A 20,000-nucleotide genomic window follows, 5' to 3' on the forward strand; every position below is an offset into this window, starting at 1 on the left:
GGAAGTTTTTACAGCAGAGACAGGAAGGGCTGTGGGAAGACAGCACAGAAGGGAACATCAAGAGGGAATACACCAACAAGTGTTGGATGACATACGAACAACCGAGGAGGAGGTGAAGAAGCTGCTAAGTGACCTCGACACCTCAAAGGCGATGGGACCTGACAACATCTCCCCATGGGTCCTTAGAGAAGGAGCAGAGATGCTGTGCATGCCTCTAACCACAATCTTCAACACATCCCTTGAAACTGGGCAACTACCTGAGAAATGGAAGACAGCAAATGTAGTCCCCATATTAAAGAAAGGAAACAGAAACGAGGCGCTAAACTACAGACCTGTGTCTCTGACATGTATTGTGTGCAAAGTCATGGAGATTATCAGGAGAGTGGTCGAACACCTGGAACGGAACAAGATTATAAATGAAAACCAGCATGGGTTCATGGAAGGCAAATCTTGTATCACAAACCTCCTGGAGTTTTATGACAAGGTAACAGAAGTAAGACATGAGAGAGAGGGGTGGGTTGATTGCATTTTCCTAGACTGCAGGAAGGCCTTTGACACAGTTCCCCACAAGAGATTAGTGCAGAAGCTGGAGGATCAGGCGCATGTAACAGGGAGGGCACTGCAATGGATCAGGGAATACCTGACAGGGAGGCAGCAACGAGTCATGGTACGTGAAGAGATTTCACAGTGGGCGCCTGTGACGAGCGGAGTCCCACAGGGGTCAGTTCTAGGACCAGCGCTATTTTTGATATATGCGAATGACATGATGGAAGGAATAGACTCTGAAGTGTCCCTATTCGCAGATGATGTGAAGTTGATGAGAAGAATTAAATCGGATGAGGATGAGGCAGGACTGCAAAGAGACTGGACAGGCTGGACATGTGGTCCAGAAACTGGCTTCTCGAATTCAATCCTGCCAAATGCAAAGTCATGAAGATTGGGGAAGGGCAAAGAAGACCGCAGACAGAGTATAGGCTAGGTGGACAAAGACTACAGACCTCACTCAGGGAGAAAGACCTAGGGGTGACCATAACACCGAGCACGTCACCGGAGGCACACATCAACCAAATAACTGCTGCAGCATACGGGCGCCTGGCAAACCTGAGAATAGCGTACCGATACCTTAATAAGGAATCGTTCAAGACACTGTACACTGTGTATGTTAGGCCTATACTGGAGTATGCAGCACCAGTCTGGAACCCACACCTGGTCAAGCACGTCAAGAAGTTAGAGAAAGTACAAAGGTTTGTAACAAGGCTAGTCCCAGAGCTCAGGGAAATGTCGTAAGAGGAAAGGGTGAGGGAAATCGGACTGACGACACTGGAGGACAGAAGGGTCAGGGGAGACATGATAACGACATACAAGATACTGCGGGGAATGGACAAGGTGGACAGAGACACGATGTTCCAGAGAGGGGACACAGTAAAAAGGGGTCACAACACACACACACACACACACACACACACACACACACACACACACACACACACACACACACACACACAGACATACACACACACACACACACACACACACACACACACACACACACACACACACACACACACACACATACACACACACACACACACACACACACACACACACACATATATATATACAGGTTCGCAGATGATGTGAGGTTAATGAGGAGAATTAAATCAGATGAGGATCAGGTAGGACTTCAAAGAGACCTGGACAGGCTGGACACCTGGCCCAGCAACTGGCTTCTCGAATTTAACCCAGCCAAATGCAAAGTCATGAAGATCGGTGAAGGGCAAAGAAGATCGCAGACGGAGTATAGGCTAGGTGGCCAAAGACTGCAAACCTCGCTCAAGGAGAAAGATCTTGGGGTGAGTATAACACCGAGTATGTCTCAGGAAGCACACATCAACCAGATAACTGCTGCAGCATATGAGCGCCTGGCAAACCTGAGAACAGCGTTCCGATACCTTAATAAGGAATCGTTCAAGACACTGTACACCGTGTACGTCAGGCTCATATCGGAGTATGCAGCACCTGTTTGGAACCCACACTTGATCAAGCACGTCAAGAAATGAGAGAAAGTGCAAAGGTTTGCGACAAGGTTAGTTCCAGAGTGAAGGGGAATGTCCTACGAAGAAAGTTTAAGGGAAATCGGCCTGACGACACTGGAGGACAGGGGGGCCAGGGGAGACATAATAACAACATACAAAATACTGCGTGGAATAGACAAGGTGGACAGAGACAGGATGTTCCAGAGAGGGGACACAGAAACAAGGGGTCACAATTGGAAGTTGAAGACCCAGGTGAGTCAAAAGGATGTTAGGAAGTATTTCTTCAGTCATAGTGTAGTTAGGAAGTGGAATAGCCTAGCAAGTGAGTAGTGGAGGCAGGAACCATATATAGCTTTAATATGAGGTATGATAAAGCTCATGGAGCAGGGAGAGAGAGGACCTAGTAGTAACCAGTGAAGAGGCGGGGCCAGGAGCTCAGTCTAGCCACCTGCAACCACAATTAGGTGAGTACAATTAGGTGAGTACACACACACACACACACACACGCACATACATACATGCACACACACACACACCCACACACACACACACACACACACACACACACACACACACACACACACACACACACACACACACACACACACACACACACACGCACATACATACATGCACGCACACACATACACACACATACACACACACACACACACACACACACACACACACACCCACACACACACACACACGCACACACACACACACAGACACACACACTGAATATCCGGCAACTAGGAACTTGGCCCTGGAGCTGGGTAAGATGAGCTTTCCTGGTAACGAGAGCCTTCACAGCACCAGCAACCTGATACTAAAGAACCAGTGGCTTAGGCCATTATTCCACTGAAACGCCTGCTACTCCAGTTACCAGTCCAGGGGCGACGCTGGTACTCACCTAATTGTGATTGCAGGGGTCGAGACTCAGCTCCTGGCCCCAGTGTGTGTGTGTGTGTGTGTGTGTGTGTGTGTGTGTGTGTGTGTGTGTGTGTGTGTGTGTGTACTCACCTATTTGTGGTTGCAGGGGTCGAGTCATAGCTCCTGGCCCCGCCTCTTCACTGATTGCTACTAGGTCCTCTCTCTCCCTGCTACATGAGCTTTATCATACCTCGCCTTAAAACTATGTATGGTTCCCGCCTCCACTACTTCACTTTCTAGACTATTCCATGACTTGACTACTCTATGACTGAAGAAATACTTCCTAACATCCCTTCGATTCATCTGAGTCTTCAACTTCCAATTGTGACCTCTTGTGTCTGTGTCCCATCTCTGGAACATCCTGTCTTTGTCCACCTTGTCTATTCCGTGCAGTATTTTATATGTCGTTATCATGTCTCCCCTGACCCTCCTGGCCTCCAGTGTCGTCAGGCCGATTTCCCTCAACCTTTCTTCGTAGGATAATCCCCGTAGCTCTGGGACTAGTCTTGTTGCAAACCTTTGCACTTTCTCTAATTTCTTGACGTGCTTGACTAGGTGTGGATTCCAAACTGGTGCTGGATACTCCAGTATGGGCCTGACGTAAATGGTATACAGGGTCTTGAACGACTCCTTACTGAGGTATCGGAACGCTATCCGTAGGTTTGCCAGGCGCCCGTATGCTGCAGCAGTTATCTGATTTATGTGCGCCTCAGGAGATATGCTCGGTGTTATACTCACCCCCAGATCTTTTTCCTTGAGTGAGGTTTGCAGTCTTTGGCCATCTAAACTATATTGTGTCTGCGGTCTTCTTTGCCCTTCCCCAATCTTCATGACTTTGCATTTGGCAGGGTTAAACTCAAGGAGCCAGTTGCTGGACCAGGCTTGCAGCCTGTCCAGGTCTCTTTGTAGTCCTGCCTGATCCTCATCCGATTTGATTCTTCTCATTAACTTCACATCATCTGCAAACAAGGACACTTCTGATTCTATCCCTTCCGTTATGTCGTTCACATATACCAAGAACAGCACAGGTCCTAGGACTGACCCCTGTGGAACCCCGCTTGTCACAAGCGCCCACTCTGACACCTCGTCACGTACCATGACTCGTTGTTGCCTCCCTGTCAGGTATTCTCTGATCCATTGCAGTGCCTTTCCTGTTATGTGTGCCTGATCTTCTAGCTTTTTCAGTAACCTCTTGTGAGGAACTGTGTCGAAGGCCTTTTTGCAGTCCAAAAAAATGCAGTCGATCCACCCCTCTCTCTCTTGTCTTACTTCTGTCACCTTGTCATAAAACTCTAGTAGGTTTGTGACACAGGATTTTCCTTCCCTGAAACCATGCTGGTTGTCAATTATACACTTGTTTCTTTCCAGGTGCTCCACCACTCTCCTCCTGATGATCTTCTCCATGACCTTGCATACTATACACGTTAGTGATACAGGTCTGTAGTTTAGTGCCTCATGTCTATCTCCCTTTTTAAAAATTGGGACTACATTTGCCATCTTCCATACCTCAGGGAGTTGCCCAGTTTCAAATGATGTGTTGAAGATCTTTGTTAATGGCACACACAATATCTCTGCTCCCTCTTTAAGGACCCACGGAGAGATGTTGTCTGGTCCCACCGCCTTTGAGGTGTCAAGTTCGCATAGCAGCTTCTTCACTTCCTCCTTGGTTATATGTACCTCATCCAGCACTTGCTGGTGTACCCCCCTGTTCTGATTTCCTGGAGTCCTACTGGTTTCCACTGTAAATACTTCTTTAAATCTCGTGTTGAGCTCCTGACATACCTCTCGGTCGTTGCTTGTGAATTCCCCATCACCCTTCCTCAGTCTGATTACCTGGTCCTTGACTGTTGTTTTCCTCCTGATGTGGCTGCACAACAGCTTCGGGTCAGTCTTGACTTTCGATGCTATGTCATTTTTATATTGTCGCTGAGCCTCCCTTCTTATCTGTGCATATTCATTTCTGGCTCTTCGGCTAATCTCTTTATTTTCCTGAGTTCTCTGTCTTCTGTACCTTTTCCATTCTCTAGTACACCTAGTTTTTGCCTCCCTACACCTTTGGGTGAACCAAGGACTCGTTCTGTTCTTCCCATTATTTCTGTTTCCCTTGGGAACAAACCTCTCCTCTGCCTCCTTGCATTTTGTTGCCACATAGTCCATCATTTCTTGTACTGGTTTTCCTGTCGGTTCCCTCTCCCACTGAATGTTTTGAAGGAAGTTCCTCATGCCTGAGTAGTTCCCCCTTTTGTAGTTTGGTTTTTCCCATCCTATTCCTGCTACTCTCTCCACTTGGAGCTCAACTATGTAGTCGAAGCACAGAACCACATGATCACTAGCTCCCAGGGGCCTTTCATACAAGATATCCTCGATGTCTGAACTACTCAAGGTGAATACAAGGTCCAGTCTTGCTGGTTCATCTTCTCCTCTCTCCCTGGTAGTGTCTCTAACATGTTGATGCATGAGGTTTTCCAGTACTACATCCATCATCTTGGCTCTCCATGTTTCGGAACCCCCATGGGGCTCCAGGTTTTCCCAGTCAATCTCCTTGTGATTGAAATCACCCATAACTAGTAACTTTGCTCCCCCCACGTGTGCTCTCCTGGCCACCTCGGCTAGTGTGTCGACCATGGCTCTGTTGCTCTCATCGTATTCTTCTCTTGGTCTCCTGCAGTTCTGTGGTGGGTTGTACATTACTGCAATTATCACCTTATGTCCCTCAGACTGGATTGTTCCTACTAAGTAGTCCCTTTCACCCGTGCCATCCATTCCTTCCATTTTCTCAAAACCCCACTGGCTTTTAATGAGCAGTGCAACTCCTCCTCCCCCTCTCCTCCCTCTGTCTTTCCTGAAGATTTGATATCCGGGTGGAAAGATTGAATCTGTTATTATTCTGGTGAGTTTTGTTTCTGTGAGTGCTATTATGTCTGGGGATGTCTCCTTGATTCTTTCGTGCCACTCCTCATACTTATTTGTTATTCCATCTGCATTTGTATACCATACCTTCAACTTCTTTTCTAAGACTGTGGTCTGGGAGGTGTATTGGGGTTGGGGAAGTGGGAGACCTGATAAGGAACTATGGGTGGTTGCTGTGGGGGTGGAGTTTGTAATGTAGTGGGTGGGGGCATTGGATATGGCATGGGTGTTGTGGTTTAGAGTGTTTGGCTGCACTGGGGTTGACCTGGTTGGGAGGCTTCTATAGGAAGCTGTGAGGGAGGTTGTATTTGATCTTCTTCCTGTGTCTGGGATCTCCTGTCTATCTTCTCCATCCCCTCTCTTTCCTCCTTTCGCCTTTGTACCATCTCTCTCAGTTTCCGCCTTTCGTCTTGTGTTCTGTCGCGGTCGAGATACACCTTCCTGTATCCCGGCATGTCCCTTAATCATGCTTTTTCCTGCAGTATCCTGTTCCGAGTCGATTCTGCCTTGAAGGTCACTTTCACTGGCCGGTTTCTTTTTTTTACAAACCCCCCTATTCTCCGAAAATTTTCCAGCTGGGTCATGTCGTCTTCTCCGATTACTTTCATGATGCTTTCAATTGCTTTTTTTTCCCCTTGTTTTCTTGCTTCATATGTTTCCCCTTCAACTTCCTGTAGCCCATACACAAAGACTGACCTCACCCTTTCATTCTCCCACTGCATATCCCTGTGTATCCCCTCATTCAATTTGATTTCCTCCATTGCAGCTTTCCTTTCTTCAGTTTCACTAGCTACTGTACATGGGCTCAGTGGCCTGTCATTTTTCCTTCTCGGCTTTCCCTGGGCTCTGTTGTGGTCTTTTAGGGCCTCCACATATAGCTTAGCTCTTTCATTTACTACAGTCTCCACTGATAGAGCTTCTACATGCAGTTTTGCTCCTCCTTTCCCTACAGTCCCCTTATTTGTGGCTGAGGTAGTGGTCTCTGTTGTCAATCCCATAATGTTCTTTAGTTCTTTAGGCTGTTTCAGATTTTCCAGTTCCTCTTCTAAACTCTGTATCCTGGCCTCTGCTGCTTTGACTTTCACCTCCCACTTCCTGCTTTCCATGTCTATCCTCTCTTCCATTCTCATGCTAAGTTCTTCTAGTTTCTTTTCCCATTCTTGTTCCCTTTTTGTGAGCTCTGCTGCCCAATCTTCCTTTGCAGTTTCCTCCTAATGTCCCTTGGGTTTTCTTGTTGCTCTCTGGCAACCCATTTTTGTTTTATCCTGATTGCCTCAGAGTGGGAAACCTATGTAATTCTGTATGTTACGTTAGTATTGTATATGTCAGAGTGTGGGGGGGGGAGGTAGAGGAGGAACTGTGGCTATATGGGAGAGTAGTGGGGAGGGGGAGTGGGAAGGAGAGTGAAGCAAGTGGGTAAGTGGGTGAGGGAGAGGTGGGGAGGGGGAGGGTGAAAGAGGGAGATGTGGGTGGGGGAGGGGGGGAGTGTATGTGTGAGTCTGGCAATATGTGTGTGTTGTGTGTGTTGCGTGTGTGTGTGTGTGTGTGGGGAGGGGTGGGGGGTGGGGGGGGGTGGGGGGTGTGTGTGTGGGTGTGTGTGGGTGTGTGGGTGTGTGGGTGTGTGTTTGTGTGTGTGTGTGGGTGTGTGGGTGGCTGTGTGGGTGGGTGTGTGGGTGTGTGTGTGGGTGGGTGTGTGGGTGGGTGTGGGTGGGTGTGTGGGTGTGTGGGTGTGTGTGGGTGTGTGTGGGTGTGTGTGGGTGTGTGTGGGGGTGTGTGGGTGGGTGTGTGGGTGGGTGTGTGGGTGGGTGTGTGGGTGGGTGTGTGGGGGGGGGGGTGTGTGGGTGGGTGTGTGGGTGGCTGTGTGGGTGGGTGTGTGGGTGGGTGTGTGGTTGGGTGTGTGGGTGGGTGTGTGTGGGTGTGTGTGAGTGTGGGTGTGTGGGTGTGTGTGGGTGTGTGTGGGTGTGTGGGTGTGTGTGGGTGTGTGTGTGTGTGTGTGTGTGTGTGTGTGTGTGTGTGTGTGTGTGTGTGTGTGTGTGTGTGTGTGTGTGTGTGTGTGTGTGTGTGGGTGTGTGGGTGTGTGTGGGTGTGGGTGTGTGGGTGTGTGTGGGTGTGTGGGTGTGTGTGGGTGTGTGGGTGTGTGTGTGGATGTGTGTGGGTGTGTGTGGGTGTGTGTGGTTGTGTGGGTGTGTGTGGGTGTGTGGGTGTGTGTGTGGATGTGTGTGGGTGTGTGTGGGTGTGTGTGGGTGTGTGTGGGTGTGTGTGGGTGTGCGTGCACACACTAGGCTACGCTACTCTTTTGAAGATTATAAAAAAATTTTCACAATCAATTCCTTATTATATGCACTAATATATACTATATAATATTAATTGCGTACACTTGTGTATGTGTGTGTGTGTGTTTACTAGCTTGTCGTTCTTTGAAAAAGAGGGGGGGGGGTTACGTTAACACTATTTGTTATTGTTGTTGTGTGTGTGTGTGTGTGTGTGTGTGTGTGTGTGTGTGTCTGTGTGTGTGTGTGTGTGTGTGTGTTTACAGTTATCAAGGGCACTTGTTGGTAGACTGCCTTGATCTAGTGTTGGGCACCAGCTACTGGGCCGCGTTTCTACACCGAATAAACCAACATTCTGTGTGAGTTTAATAATAATAAACATTAGAGAGATGGCTGGTGTGCAGTACACTCACCGTGACGTATATGTATCTTACACGTGACGTGTACGTATCTTACACGTGACGTGTATGTATCTTACACGTGACGTGTATGTATCTTACACGTGACGTGTATGTATCTTACACGTGACGTGTATGTCTCTTAAACGTGACGTGTGTCTCTTAGACGTGACGTACATGTCTCTTACACGTTACATGCATGTATCTTACACGTGACGTGTATTCCTCTTAGTGGAGATATTCTTCAGTTAACGTTTATTTTAATTCTATTTTAGGTATTACAAAATTTTGCATACAGCCTTAATGACATCGTGTACGTGATAAATTTTATACCCCGTTAAACAATCAACTATCGTCGAGTACAAGCTACTGTCTTATTTTCTTTAATCTTCGGTGATTTGACGTGATCTCTGTTACAGTTGAACCCAACTTCTCCAGCGAAAGTTAGTATTTTACTGTTTATAAGGAGAGTCACTGAGACAGATATTAATGTCGGTATATGACTATCATTTCTTAACGTTTTATGGCAGTAGTTTATATGCCTTGATCATGTCTCTCCTTGATGTATGCTATTCCAGAAGTGTTCGCTCTGTTTTCGTAGCTTTTGTTCTTCGGTTCAGGTTCCAACCCGGTGGTGAAGCTCTGTACTCTCTCGAGTTGATGTTTTGCTAAGCTGGGGGAGGGGGCTCTACTCAGAAGACGAATACTCGAAGATTGGACTTACATTTGTTGGGAATAGCGTACTAAATTATTCTTTGCCTTGCTTTGCGTGTGTGCTCTTACCTATTTGTGGTTGAAGAGATCGATTCACAGCTCCTGGCCCCGCCTCATCGCCGGGTGTATGTGTGTAACACTGAGACATGCATTTACATTTTTTCCTTGGTTCTGGCACTTGTCCAGCTTCCAGATGACTTGCAGATTGTTATTAGCGCTTCACACAGTGCTTCTACACCACCACGAGAACCTTAAGGGGACGTTCCTTGATGCTGGTGAAGGGTTCTTGATTCAAGGAATATGATTTATCCCCCATTTAGATAGAACCTCATTGCCTTCCATTCCTAGATTTCCTCCATATATATTTATATATATATATATATATATATATATATATATATATATATATATATATATATATATATATATATATATATATATATATATGTTGTGCCGAATATGTAAAACTGGTCAATTAGCAAGAACTCATTTAAAATTAAGTCCTTTCTAAAATTTTCTCTTATAAGTTTAAAGATAAATTTTTTTCATTAATGTTAATGTAAAATTTTATAATTTTGCACCAAAAGAATCTTAGAAAACTTACCTAACCTTGTTATAACAAGAACAATTTATTTTAGCCTAACCCAACTAAATATATTTTAGATACGTTTACAGTAATTTAATACTATACAAACACAATGAAATATATTTTGTTCGTTAGGTTCAGAATGATTTTGGCGAAATTATTGTATACTAAAATATTCACTTGTCCTATATGGCAAAATGAACGTTGCTATTTAAGCCAAGATCGCAAGTTCTGCCTATTCGGCACGACATATATATATATATATATATATATATATATATATATATATATATATATATATATATATATATATATATATATATATATATATATATATATATATATAGTATATATATATATATATATATATATATATATATATATATATATATATATATATATATATATATATATATATATATATATATATATATATATATATATATATATATATATATATATTAAGCTAGAGTGTTGGGTCCTCAGGCTGGACTGGTCGTGTCAACAATATTCAGCTTTTTTCATTGAACGTGAAAATCGAAAAAAATTCTTGTCAATTTATCCCTTCAGAGAGAGAGAGAGATGAGAGAGAGAGAGAGAGAGAGAGAGAGAGAGAGAGAGAGAGAGAGAGAGAGAGAGAGAGAGAGAGAGAGAGAGAGAGAGAGAGAGAGAGAGAGAGAGAGAGAGAGAGAGAGAGAGAGAGAGAGAGAGAGAGAGAGAGAGAGAGAGAGAGAGAGAGAGAGAGAGAGAGAGATAGAGAGATAGAGAGAGAGAGAGAGAGAGAGAGAGAGAGAGAGAGAGAGAGAGAGAGAGAGAGAGAGAGAGAGAGAGAGAGAGTGAGAGAGAGAATTGTGTACTTCACCCAGGAGGAGATGCGAGATGCAACATCCCCCTAATAAAAAGCTGGGGCGCCACGAGTACGCTAAGAAACAACACAATAAGCTTCAGGGGCCCAAGATTGTTAAACTGCCTCCCAGCATACATAAGGGGGATTACCAATAGACCCCTGGCTGTCTTCAAGAAGGCGCTGGACTGGGAACTAAAGTCAGTATATGATTAACCGGGCTGTGGTTCTTACGTCGGTTTGCTTGCGGCCAGCAGTAACAGCCTGGTTGATCAGGCCCTGATCCACCGTGAGGCCTTGTCACAGACCAGGCCACGGGGGCGTTCACCCCCGAAACCCTCACCACGTACACACACACACACACAGGCTACAAGCCTGGTCCAGCAACTGGCTCCTTGAATTTAACCCTGCCAAATGCAAAGTCATCAAGATTGGGGAAGGGCAAAGAAGACCGCAGACACAATATAGTTTAGATGGCCAAAGACTGCAAACCTCACTCAAGGAAAAAGATCTGGGGGTGAGTATAACACCGAGCATATCTCCTGAGGCGCACATCAATCAGATAACTGCTGCAGCATACGGGCGCCTGGCAAACCTACGGATAGCGTTCCGATACCTCAGTAAGGATTCGTTTAAGACTCTGTACACCATCTACGTCAGGCCCATACTGGAGTATGCAGCACCAGTTTGGAATCCACACCTAGTCAAGCACGTCAAGAAATTAGAGAAAGTGCAAAGGTTTGCAACAAGACTAGTCCCAGAGCTACGGGGATTGTCCTATGAAGAAAGGTTGAGGGAAATCGGCCTGACGACACTGGAGGCCAGGAGGGTCAGGGGAGACATGATAACGACATATAAAATACTGCGCAGAATAGACGAGGTGGACAAAGACGGGATGTTCCAGAGATGGGACACAGACACAAGAGGTCACAATTGGAAGTTGAAGACTCAGATGAATCAAAGGGATGTTAGGAAGTATTTCTTCAGTCATAGAGTAGTCAGGCCATGGAATAGCCTAGAAAGTGATGTGGTGGAGGCAGGAACCATACATAGTTTTAAGGCGAGGTATGATAGAGCTCATGGGGCAGGGAGAGAGAGGACCTAGTAGCAATCAGCGAAGAGGCGGGGCCAGGAGCTGTGACTCGACCCCTGCAACCACAAATAGGTGAGTACAAATAGGTGAGTACACACACACACACACACACACACACACACACACACACAGCAACAAAGCAATGGTGGACACACTGGCTGAGGTGGAAAGAAGACCTCACTCGAGCAAAGCAAAGTTACTGGTTATGGGCGATTTCAACCACAGGGAGATCGATTGGGACAACCTGGAGCCACTTGAGGGTCCCGAAACATGGACAGCCAAGATGATGGATGTGGTACTGGAAAACCTCATGCACCAACATGTTAAGGACACTACCAGAGAGAGAGGGGAGGATGAACCAGCAAGACTGGACCTTGTGTTCACTCTGAGCAGTTCAGACATTGTGGACATCACATATGAGATGCCCCTAGGAGCTAGTGAACACATAGTTCTGTACTTTGAATACATAGTAGAGTTACAAGTGGAGAGGATAACAGGACCTGAATGGGAAAAGCCAGACTACAAAAGGGGTGACTACATAGGTATGAGGAACTTCCTTCAGGAGGTTCAGTGGGACAGAGAACTGGCAGGAAAGTCGGTAAACGAAATGATGGAATACGTAACAACAAAATTAAAGGAGGTAGAGGAAAGGTTTGTCCCCAAGGGCAACAGAAATAATGGGAAGATCAGAACGAGCCCCTGGTTTACCCGACAGTGTAAGGAGGCAAAAACTAAGTGCACTAGCGAATGGAAAAAAAGTACAGAAGGCAGAGATCACAGGAAAATAAGGAGATTAGTCGAAGAGCCAGAAATGAGTATGCATAGGTAAGGAGGGAGGCCCAGCAACAGTATGAAAATAACATAGCATCGAAAGTCAAGTCTGACCCGAAACTGCTGTATAGCTACACCAGGAGGAAGACAAGAGTCATAGACCAGGTGATCAGGCTGAGGAAAGAAGGTGGGGAACTCACAAAAAACGATCACGAGGTATGTGAGGAGCTCAACATGAGATTTAAGGAAGTATTTACAGTAGAGACAGGAAGGGCTCTGCGAAGACAGTACAGAGGGGAACACCAACAGGGAATATATCATGAAGAGTTGGATGGCATACAAACAACGGAGGGGGAGGTGCAGAAGCTACTAAGTGACCTTGATACCTCAAAGGCGATGGGTCCGGCCAACATCTCCCCGTGGGTCCTTAGAGAAGCAGCAGAGAAGCTGTGCGTGCCACTAACCACAATCTTCAATACATCCCTTGAAACTGGGCAACTACCTGAGGTATGGAAGACGGCAAATGTAGTCCCCGTTTTTAATAAAGCAGACAGAAACGAGGCACTAAACTACAGACTAATGTCTCTGTCGTGTTTAGTATGCAGTAGTGGAGCACCTGGAATGGAACAAGATTATAAACGACAACCAGCACGGATTCATGGAAAAGAAATCCTGTATCACAAACCGTCTAGAATTCTATGACAAGGTAACAGAAGTAAGACACGAGAGAGAGGGGTGCGTTGATTGCATTTTCCTGGACTGCAGGAAGGCCTTCGACGCAGTTCCTCACAGGAGATTAGTGCAGAAGCTGGAGGACCAAGTGCGTATAACAGGAAGGGCACTGCAATGGATCAGAGAAAACCTGACAGGGAGGCAACAACGAGTCATGGTGCTTGATGAGGTATCACAGTGGGTGCCTGTGACGAGCGGGGTCCCAAAGGGGTCAGTCCTGGGACCAGTCCTATTTTTGATATATGTGAATGACATGACGGAAGGGTTAGACTCAGAAGTGTCCCTGTTCGCAGATGATGTGAAGTTAATGAGAAGAATTAAATCAGATGAAGATCAGGCAGGACTTCAAAGAGACCTGCACAGGCTGGACACCTGGTCCAGCAACTGCCTTCTCGAATTCAACCCTGCCAAATGCAGAGTCATGAAAATTGGGGAAGAGCAAAGAAGACTGCAGACAGAGTATAGGCAAGGTGGAAAAAAACTGCAAACCTCGCTCAAGGAGAAAGATCTTGGGGTGACCATAACACCGAGCACGTCTTCGGAGGCACACATCAACCGGATAACTGCTGCAGCATACAGGCGCCTGGCAAACCTGAGAATATCGTTCCAATACCTTAGTAAGGAATCGATCAAGACACTGTACACTGTGTACGTCAGGCAAATACTGGAGTATGCAGCACCAATTTGGAATCCACACCTGGTCAAACACGTCAAAAAAGTACAAAGGTTTGCAACAAGGCTAGTTCCAGAGCTCAGGGGAATGTCCTACAAAGAAAGGTTGAGGGAAATCGGACTAACGACACTGGAGGACAGGAGGGTCAAGGGAGACATGATAACGACATAAAAAATACTGCGAGGAATAGATAAGGTGAACAGAGACAGGATGTTCCAGAGAAGGGACGCAGAAACAAGGGGTCGCAATTGGAAGCTGGATACTCAGATGAGTCACAGGGATGTTAGGAAGTATTTCTTCAGTCATAGAATCGTCAGGAAATGGAATAGCCTAGCAAGTGAAGTAGGGGAGGCAGGAACCATACATAGCTTTAAGACGAAGTATGGCAAAGTTCAGGAAGCAGAGAGAGAGAGGACCTAGTAGCGATGAGTGAAGAGGCGGGGCCAGAAGCTGAGTCTCGACCCCTGCAACCATAATTGGGTGAGTACAATTAGTTGAGTACACACACACACACACACACACACACACACACTCCCTATATTATATATATATATATATATATATATATATATATATATATATATATATATATATATATATATATATATATATATATATGTGTGTGTGTGTGTGTGTGTGTGTGTGTGTGTGTGTGTGTGTGTGTGTGTGTGTGTATATATATATATATATATATATATATATATATATATATATATATATATATATATATATATATATATATATATATATATATATATATATATATATATATATATATATATATATATATATATATATATGTATATATATATGTATATATATATATATATATGTCGTGCCGAATATGTAAAACTGGTCAATTAGCAAGAACTCATTTAAAATTAAGTCCTTTCTAAATTTTTCTCTTACAGGTTTATAGATATATTTTTTTCGTTAATGTTGATGTAGAAATTTATAATTTTGCACCAAAAGGAACTTAGAAAGCTTACCTAACCTTATTATAACAAGAACAATTTATTTTAACCTAACCCAACTAAATATATTTTAGATTTGTTTACAATAATTTAATACTAAACAAACACAGTGAAATATATTTTTTTCGTTAGGTTCAGAATGATTTTGGCGAAATTATTACATACACAAATTTTCACTTGTCCTATATGGCAAGATGAGCGTTGGTATTCAAGCCAAGATCGCAAGTTCTGCCTATTCGGCACGACATATATATATATATATATATATATATATATATATATATATATATATATATATATATATATATATATCCTCACTATCAGATCCCACAACGGTTAAACACCTGACGTGCGCCGACCCAACTGGATAGGTCCTTTGCACAACTCACCCACAAACTATTCTACCCAAGAAAATTTAAAAATTATTATTTGTCCAGTGTATTATTAAATTCTTCCCAAATTCTATTAATTATAAATGGATCTAATTTATATAAACCAAAGGAAATGTTCATATTATTGTCAAAACTGCTTTTTATGAAACAAAATTCAATTATATTCCTGTCGAGCATGGACTTGCTTGATACTACTTTCTAAACTTTTTGAAAATCAATTGGATGCTTAAAATCATATAAATTATCCAAATGGCTTGTTGATATTTTGAGCGCTATTGTTGGCAAAATTTCTAACTTTAATGTTAAAAACAACATAGACTTGGTTGATAAATTAAGCTCCTTGACTGACTTAAATGATTTTAACATGGTTAGTTTTGATGTTACTTCCTTGTTTACGAAAGTTCCTGTTGATGATTTATTAAGTTTCTTATCTGAAGAACTCGTTAACTATGATTTACCATTGCCAGTTCCTACTATCATTAAACTTATTAAACTTTGCATTGTTGATGCAAAATTTGTATTTAATGATAAGTTTTACACTCAGAAGTTTGGTATGGCAATGGGAAATCCTCTTTCACCTGTTCTTAATAACCTATACATGGAATTTTTTGAAACAAGGTTGCTTAACACAATCCTCCCTAATAGAGCTAAATGGTTCAGATATGTTGATGATATTTTGTGTCTTATGCCCAAAAATGTAGATATACACCATTCCCTTGGAAAATTAAATAGCTTAGCCCATTCTATAAACTTTACTGTTGAGTTTGAAGAAAATAACTCATTGCCTTTTCTAGATGTTTTAATTATTAAGGGTAATAATGAATTCAAATTTAAAATTTACAGAAAACCTACAAATAACTGTTCCTATGTCCACTATTATTCCTCGCATCAAGATAGAGTCAAACTGTCTGTTTTCTCATCATTGTTTTTGAGAGCTTTACGAATTTGTAGTCCTAAGTTCATAGATGAGGAAATATCCAAAATTTATGAAATAGGTAATGATTTAAAATACCCAAGAAATGTAATTGATAAATCTTTTGAAGTTGCTAGAAATACTTTTTACAATCCAAAAAGGGACAACCAACCTTATTCAACTAAAAATATGTTGGTTCTCCCTTACCATGAAAACTTGGTTGATATGCCTTCTCTTCTTAAGACTTTTAATATTAAAGTTGTATTCAAAAATCTTGATACAGTAAAAAAAACTTTTGATAAAGAATTCCCCCCAAAATGCTGATGGATGTGTCTATAAGATTCCTTGTAAAATTTGCGATAAAGTTTATTACGGTCAAACTGGTAAAAATCTCGAACTAAGATTAAAAAAACATAAATATAGCATTAGAACTGGACAAGATTCCAATGCTCTATTTATTCATGTAAGAGATTTTAACCATCCAATTGATTTTCAAAAAGTTGAGAAAGTAGTATCAAGCAAGTCCATGGTCGACAGGAATATAATTGAATCTTGTTTCATAAAAAGCAGTTTTGACAATAATATGAATATTTCCTTTGGTTTATATAAATTAGATGCATTTATAATTAATAGAATTTGGGAAGAATTTAATAATACACTGGACAAATAATAATTTTTAAATTTTCTTGGGTAGAATAGTTTGTAGGTGAGTTGTGCAAAGGACCTATCCAGTTGGGTCGGCGCGCGTCAGGTGTTTAACCGTTGTGGGATCTGATAGTGAGGTGCTGGCCAGACCCCTTATATAGCTTCCTTAGATGCTTTACTTTCATAGTTCCTTGATAATGTGAGTAGTCACGAAAGCGCTTGGAATTTCTCTATTCTTTCAGAGTGGTTGTTTTGCATATATATATATATATATATATATGTATATATATATATATATATATATATATATATATATATATATATATATATATATATATATATATATATATATATATATATATATATATATATATATATATATATATATATATATATATATATATATATATATATATATATATATATATATATATATATATTTACATACACACACATATACATATATATATGTATATATATATATATATATATATATATATATATATATATATATATATATATACATATATATATATATTCATATATATATATACATATATATATATATATATATATATATATATATATATATATATATATATATATACATATATATCTGTATATATATATATATATATATATATATACACATATATATATACATATATATATATATATATATATATATATATATATATATATATATATATATATATATATATATATATATATATATATGGCGGAAATCTAGGAATGGAAGGCAATGAGGTTCTATCTAAATGGGGGATAAATCATATTCCTTGAATCAAGAACCCTTCACCAGCATCAAGGAACGTCCCCTTAAGGTTCTCGGGGTGGTGTAGAAGCACTGTGTGAAGCGCTAATAACAATCTGCAAGTCATCTGGAAGCTGGACAAGTGCCAGAACCAAGGAAAAAATGTAAATGCATGTCTCAGTGTTACACACATACACCCGGCGATGAGGCGGGGCCAGGAGCTGTGAATCGATCTCTTCAACCACAAATAGGTAAGAGCACACACGCAAAGCAAGGCAAAGAATAATTTAGTACGCTATTCCCAACAAATGTCAGTCCAATCTACGAGTATTCGTCTTCTGAGTAGAGCCCCCTCCCCCAGCTTAGCAAAACATCAACTCGAGAGAGTACAGAGCTTCACCACCGGGTTGGAACCTGAACCGAAGAACAAAAGCTACGAAAACAGAGCGAACACTTCTGGAATAGCATACATCAAGGAGAGACATGATCAAGGCATATAAACTACTGCCATAAAACGTTAAGAAATGATAGTCATATACCGACATTAATATCTGTCTCAGTGACTCTCCTTATAAACAGTAAAATACTAACTTTCGCTGGAGAAGTTGGGTTCAACTGTAACAGAGATCACGTCAAATCACCGAAGATTAAAGAAAATAAGACAGTAGCTTGTACTCGACGATAGTTGATTGTTTAACGGGGTATAAAATTTATCACGTACACGATGTCATTAAGGCTGTATGCAAAATTTTGTAATACCTAAAATAGAACTAAAATAAACGTTAACTGAAGAATATCTCCACTAAGAGGAATACACGTCACGTGAAAGATACATGCATGTAACGTGTAAGAGACATGTACGTCACGTCTAAGAGACACACGTCACGTTTAAGAGACATACACGTCACGTGTAAGATACATACATATCACGTGTAAGATACATACACGTCACGTGTAAGATACATACACGTCACGTTTAAGATACATACACGTCACGTGTAAGATACATACACGTCACGTGTAAGATACATACACGTCACGTGTAAGATACATACACGTCACGTGTAAGATACATACACGTCACGTGTAAGATACATACACGTCACGTGTAAGATACATACACGTCACGTGTAAGATACATACACGTCACGTGTAAGATACATACACGTCACGTGTAAGATACATACACGTCACGTGTAAGATACATACACGTCACGTGTAAGATACATACACGTCACGTGTAAGATACATACACGTCACGTGTAAGATACATACACGTCACGTGTAAGATACATACACGTCACGTGTAAGATACATACACGTCACGTGTAAGATACATACACGTCACGTGTAAGATACATACACGTAACGTGTAGGATACATACACGTCACGTGCAAGATACATACACGTCACGTGTAAGATGCATACACGTCACGTGTAAGATACATACACGTCACGTGTAAGATACATACACGTCACGTGTAAGATACATACACGTCACGTGTAAGATATATACACGTCACGTGTAAGATACATACACGTCACGTGTAAGATACATACACGTCACGTGTAAGATACATACACGTCACGTGTAAGATACATACACGTCACGTGTAAGATACATACACGTCACGTGTAAGATACATACACGTCACGTGTAAGATACATACACGTCACGTGTAAGATACATACACGTCACGTGTAAGATACATACACGTCACGTGTAAGATACATACACGTCACGTGTAAGATACATACACGTCGTGTAAGATACATACACGTCACGTGTAAGATACATACATGTCACGTGTAAGATACATACACGTCACGTGTAAGATACACGTCACGTGTAAGATACATACACGTCACGTGTAAGATACATACACGTCACGTGTAAGATACATACAAGTCACGTGTAAGATACATACACATCACGTGTAAGATACATACACGTCACGTGTAAGATACATACACGTCACGTGTAAGATACATACACGTCACGTGTAAGATACATACACGTCACGTGTAAGATACATACACGTCACGTGTAAGAAACATACACGTCACGTGTAAGATACATACACGTCACGTGTAAGATACATACGCGTCACGTGTAAGATACATACACGTCACGTGTAAGATACATACACGTCACGTGTAAGATACATACACGTCACGTGTAAGATACATACACGTCACGTGTAAGATACATACACGTCACGTGTAAGATACATACACGTCACGTGTAAGATACATACACGTCACGTGTAAGATACATACACGTCACGTGTAAGATACATACACGTCACGTGTAAGATACATACACGTCACGTGTAAGAT

The 20,000-nt window shown here is 42.1% G+C and overlaps 1 protein-coding gene across 8 annotated transcripts in view; it reads right to left on the reverse strand.

The window, feature by feature from the left end:
- The window catches only part of Sobp (Sine oculis-binding protein), a 634,366-nt gene that overhangs the window by 132,065 nt on the left and 482,301 nt on the right, over nucleotides 1-20,000 (reverse strand). The gene's annotated exons all lie outside the window — the stretch shown is intronic.

Source organism: Cherax quadricarinatus, chromosome 15, assembly GCF_038502225.1.
Source record: "Cherax quadricarinatus isolate ZL_2023a chromosome 15, ASM3850222v1, whole genome shotgun sequence".
NCBI classification, from domain to species: domain Eukaryota; kingdom Metazoa; phylum Arthropoda; class Malacostraca; order Decapoda; family Parastacidae; genus Cherax; species Cherax quadricarinatus.